A 6137-nucleotide genomic window follows, 5' to 3' on the forward strand; every position below is an offset into this window, starting at 1 on the left:
CCTTGTTTTAAAGTTTTAATCCTTAGCTATAAAAGTTGAACATTTTATACATTTTTAACTACAAAGTAGTTATTAAATTTAAAATTTGAACTTTAAATGCTTATAAAAAAAAATTGTGCCTATGTATTTTTAATATTTTTTAACTGCGATTGTAACAATATTTCAGGAGACTTGCATTAAATTTTCACGTTTTTTCACCCAACATATAACATTTTATTAATATTTATAGAAAAAAAAACAAAAAATTTAAATTTGAAATGGTCCGTAAAAAGCTCAAAAAGACTCAAATTATTTAAAAAATAGTAGGGTGTATAGAAAATGCTAATATAAACATTCAGTGAAATTTTATAGTATCTACAGTCATTCGTTTTTTAATTACAACAAAATAAGAAAATCGTTACATGAGATATTGAGTGAATATCAAATGTTGTAAAAATATGAATTTAAAACGCCCATAAAAATGTTATTTGACTTTCTTCTAGAAATTTTTTTTTTGATAAGGGTAGACAAACTTATGAGGAATCTTGTATTACATTTTAAAATCTCAGATTTCAAAAGAAAATTTTTCATGAATTTCTAACTCAAAATAATTTGCAAATTTTCGTTGTTTTTACGTATTTTGTCAATATTTGAACTTTAAATGCTTATAAAAAAAAATTGTGACTATGGATTTTGATTTTTTTTTATCTGCCTTCGAAACAATATACTAGGAGCCTTCTATTAAATTTTCAAGTTTTTTTTAACCAACAAATAAAATAAAATTGATATTTAAAGAAAAAAAAACTAAAAAAAATGGAAACTGAAAATGTCCGTAAACAGTTTGAAATAAGTCAAAATATTTTTAAAATGTTATGGTGTATAGAAAATGCTAATACAAACATTTAGTCAAAATTGCATGTACCTACGGTTATTTGTTTAAGAGTTTCACCAAAAACCAAAATTGATTTTTTCGAAAACAGATTTTGCGTACAAATTCCCGTTTTTCCTTAATTGTTCTTTTGTTTTTCACGGCGCTTTTGGAAACTATTGGGAAATTTTTACTTTTGACCCAACAAAATACCAACTAGATTCACTTTCCTAACAGAAAAGATACTGTTGGAAAAAAACACATCATTGTAAAATCAATACATTCATCGCTCCGCTCAGAATCTAAAAATGTATAAAAGGATTAACTTTTATAGCTAAGGATTGAAAATTTTAAAATAAGGTTCCACGTAGGTAAGTAGGTTATTATGTAATCGAAAAATATAATAAAACAGTTTTTTTTACAGTTATTTTATGTTCAAATTTGGACGAAATTAAATATTTAAACGAAGAAGAATGATTTTAGTTTTGTGTAGTTTTTATTGTCAATACTCAATATTCATTATTATTAAAATAGCACAAATATGCAAATATGTAAGACTTATGAATAATATGAAAAAAAAACATATAGGTTATATTACAATATTATAGAGTTCATGTCTATAGTATCTACAGAACAAGATGTTACCTTAGACGAATAGTCGAATAGACGACAATTATATCCCTAATAAGAACACTATAAAATATTTATTAATGTTATTACAATATTATTGTTTCGTTCTTAGAAATCTTAATGCTAAATTATTTATTTTTTTTTTAATTCACCTTTACTTCTATACTAAAAATAATTAACCGAAGACCTATTTCCTACATAACCTAGAAAAGAGAATAGTTTTTTCAAAGTTAAATTGGACTTCTGGAAGTACCTATATATTTTTTTCCGGTTATTGGTCAAAACGCACGAAAATGGTTTAGATTACCTTACAGGGGGGGGGGGAGGAGGGTGAGTAACTGGTGTACTGGTGTACCATGTACCTTGGATTGTTTAAGACCATTTACATTTTTTCGCTTCATTTTATATTCTATTTTAAGGCCCCCAAGTTGCGTCACTGATTATTACTACCTATTGGCTTTTATTATTATTATTATTATTATTTTCACAGTCTCGTAGTGGCAAGTTTACAACCCAACAGTGATGTAAGGTTAACAGGGGCCCATGCCATTCCAAGATTTTTAGTACAACTTCTCGTGTGAAAAACAAGCATTACCATGTTTACGGTCGATTTCGGTTTTCTGTCTGCCAAGATTGGGTCCCGTGACCAGGGACGTATGGACTAGTTGCTGCTCGACAGCGTTGTCAGTTTCACGTCATCGGCGGCGGCGGCGGCGGCGGCGACCTTAGGGTGCCAGTCCCTAATCCGTGGACAGTTGCGACGGAGCGCGTTGTTAGCTCACCGGACATATCGACGATCACAGCATAAGTTCCTGTTACATTCCAATAGGAAAACCGAAAACCAACCAAAAACAAAAAAAAAAAAACTGACTACGAAATACATAATATTATCCACTGCGCCGTCGCGGCGCATAGCCAAGTGAAAAATAAGAGGTCGTTACGACCATGACTAAATAAATGTAATTTACCTTTTTCGCTCAAAATCGTTTTTCGTACCTATGCAATGATAAAATATCAATGAATTCAAATTAAACCATTACAACCCTTAAATATTCTTTTTCATAAAAATATATTGAACACTGAAAAAACAAATAAAAGTAACTGTTTATAAAAATACTGCCATACTGGTGTACCTATATTTAACTGTTGTAACACAAACTTATGAATTCAAAAAGTAATAATTTTAAAATAGTAGGCTACAAGTGAGTGTACAATGTACAATGTACAATGGATTGTATTAAACTTGAATTCAATGATATAATATCATTGTATAAGAAAAACGATTTTGAGCGAAGACGGTTTATCAGTCTGGATTTTTTAAATTTTCATTATTTATTATAGCCTTTAAGTTAAATTAATATTATAACATTATATTTTTTTATTCGTTGCTTCGGTTTATTCGTTGCAAATGCACCACCTGAGAATTTTAATAATTTGGATTTTTAAAATAAAAAATAAAATATAAAAATTCCTTTTCTGTTAATTTATCATTTTTGTCCATGATTAACCCCAATAGAAAAGTGATGAAAGAACGGAATAATACCACGTATCATTTAATACATTTATTTTGGTCACTTATGATATTATTATTAATTTCGTTGAGGGTCCTCGCAACGGCTATTATTTGAGGGGAAACATTTAGGCGATTTGTAATCAATTACTACAGTTTACAATAATATAAGTTATATATCTATGACAATTTATGTTAGACAAAATATAGACAAAGCGAGTTCGGGTAGCAAAATCGGACAATGTAAACTAACTTTAATTTTGTTAAAACTTAAGGTCTTTTGAGCTAAAATTGACGGCAGTAGCGAGGCCACTTAACTGTGGTACATTATTATTATGGGTAGGCATGTTTGAAACACTCATTATAATAATATATTGGTGTATACTGTATATATAAATAAAATATTATGATACTATAGTATTAGTTGCAACGGTTGCATAAAAAGATAACTTAGGTATTAAATTTGATGATATTATAAGGATATATTGATAATATTCTTGTTAATATGAAAAGTTTTATAATATTTGGTAAAAACCCGGTTATTTATAACTTTAAATTATTACGAGGGTATAGAATTATTTTGACAATTTTGACAGTGTTATTTTAATAATATATTATCAATCTGTACGTCTTTGTGACTTGTTAAATTAACAAATATATTGTTTAAACAAACAAACATTGTCATGGTGACATATTTCAGATTGATAAGACAATATTGTCATAATTACAGGTAGTTTTTTTTCAGTGTATATTTAATATTGTACACTTATAAACCTAACGGCTAACACTATGAATAATTGTTTATTGTATTGTTATACAATTATATTCATATTTTAAATGCATTGTAAAACAATAACATTTAATGCTGAAAATTGCAATTACAATTTTTAAATAAACTAGTGATGGACTAGTTAAAAAAAGCTATGCGCTACATAAAATAAAAATACATTTCCTGTAACTCCAAAGCTTTACTTGGATATAATATAAAAAATAAAACCAATGTAGGTATCAATAAAATTAGGGCTAATTCATTAAATGGTATATTTTTCCAAACAATTAATTATTTTATATTACAACTAGCCGACCCGTCACAGCTTCTCCCGTGATGGTTTGTTTATTTTGCCTTCCGACAATAATATGTGTAATTTTTTATTCAAATTTTATCGTTTAATGTGATCGGCAAGTAAATAAAAAAAACTGTCAATGAAAACGTATTAAAATGTTTCTAGCGGTATTAAATACATTTTTATAGCAGAACCCGTGCACTTCATTACCCGTAAAAAATCAAAAATCTTAAAAAAAATTATAATTGTTCAACCATTTTTTGGTAACTTTCTGCAGCAAGTGCAACTCAGCCTACCTTAGGTAACCTATATTGTTTATTTTACCTATAAGAAACATTATCAAAATATTTTGATTAATTATAAGCTACTTATTATACTACTTACCAACCTACATTGCTACCTATCTGATAATAAGAAGAATTTTGATTGTAAAAACATTTTCTATCTAAGTCGAGTTGGTGGTTTATTTTTTAGACATTTTTAAAATATCAATATTTTTTTTAGTTAATTAATTATTATAAAGTGATAACTTTTTTTAATTATTTTTGGGAATTTCCTGACATAAGCATATTTCTTAAATTATTTATTGGCCACATAGTTTTTACAATTTTTGTCATACGTTTAAGTAACATGATTTTTAAAAAAAAAATTCAGTCAGGTCTTCCTGTTACACTCTGTAAAATATATCCACAGTAAACATGTCAATGACCATTATATGTTTATTATATATCACTGAACACGTGTAGCTCTGTTAGTTTAAAAATTAAAGTGAATTGACCTCTTATAAAATTTAAAGGTAAGATTATTATCTAGGCAAAATTATCGGCTTTTTATTATATTTTAATTTTAAAACGAGTTATGATAATTTTGAGATGTACAAACAATTTACAATTTTAAAATTCTCATAACTCGATTTAAAATTAAAATATAATAGAAAGCCAATGAGACTGCCTAGGTGATAATCTTATCTTTAAATTTTATAAAAGGTCAATTTACTCTAATTTTTAAACTAGCAGAGCTACTTGTGTTCTGCTGAGCGTACAATTTGGAATGTTACGCACTTGTAAGACGGAGACAATAAATGTCGGTGTAACGACCTCTTAAATGTAATTAATATATTTAGAAACGAAAATTAATACACAAAATTAATTATACATACATAGGTAATTATATCTTGTAACTGTTTAACTGTGTTACTGTTTTACTGATTAATTCTAATGATTTTATTCTATCATTCCACTAACATTTGTTATAATAGGTACCTAAACATTTTTATCATTACTACTTATAATACTACCTACTTGTTTACTGTTTTTTTCCGTACGAATAAATAAATAGATTGCACTAATATTTTGGAAAAACATTGTGTACCTATTTTTAATTGGTAGTTAATAATAGTATACGAAATGGTGGAACATTCCATGTCCCTTCGAATACTATATTAGTATTATTATTTGGGTTGGAACAAAATAATTAACTAAGTACTTATCTATTTACAAAATAGTATTTTTTTTTTAGATATCTTATATCCAATTTCGTCAAAAAGTTAACATTGTCTCATATATTATATAGGTACCTATACAAAAAAAAATTGAGCATTTTACATGTATTCGAATCACGTTAGTGATGTTCTGATAAATACTATGATATTGTTCACCAGGGACATGATGATCCTGAACATACTTCGTTTGGTTGGTCCTTGAACCTTGCTGTCCAAACCGGGAGAGACATAGGGCCACCCTCAGCGTAAGCTTAGGTCGACCCCCAACAACGTGGACATGCCAGGCATACTATGCGGGTCAGCGTTTGAAGGTGACCTACCCGGAGACCAAAACCAAGATGACTTCAACGTTACAAGTAGCAGAAGAAACCCTTGTTATCCTCTACGAAATGGCGGAGCAAGTTCTGACGCTCAAGGGAGAATAGATGAAAGGATCTGAAAGGTGGAAGAGAGCGAACGCCAGCGCTAGTACTTGCTGTCCTATAATCAGAGCGAAGGGCTTCGAGCGACACATGAAAAAATGTATTCATAAAAATAATTATGGTATACCAAAACAAAACACATCGTTGTGAAACCAATGTACAA

The sequence above is a fragment of the Metopolophium dirhodum genome, chromosome 1 (assembly GCF_019925205.1).
Source record: "Metopolophium dirhodum isolate CAU chromosome 1, ASM1992520v1, whole genome shotgun sequence".
In the NCBI taxonomy this organism is placed as follows: Eukaryota; Metazoa; Arthropoda; class Insecta; order Hemiptera; family Aphididae; genus Metopolophium; species Metopolophium dirhodum.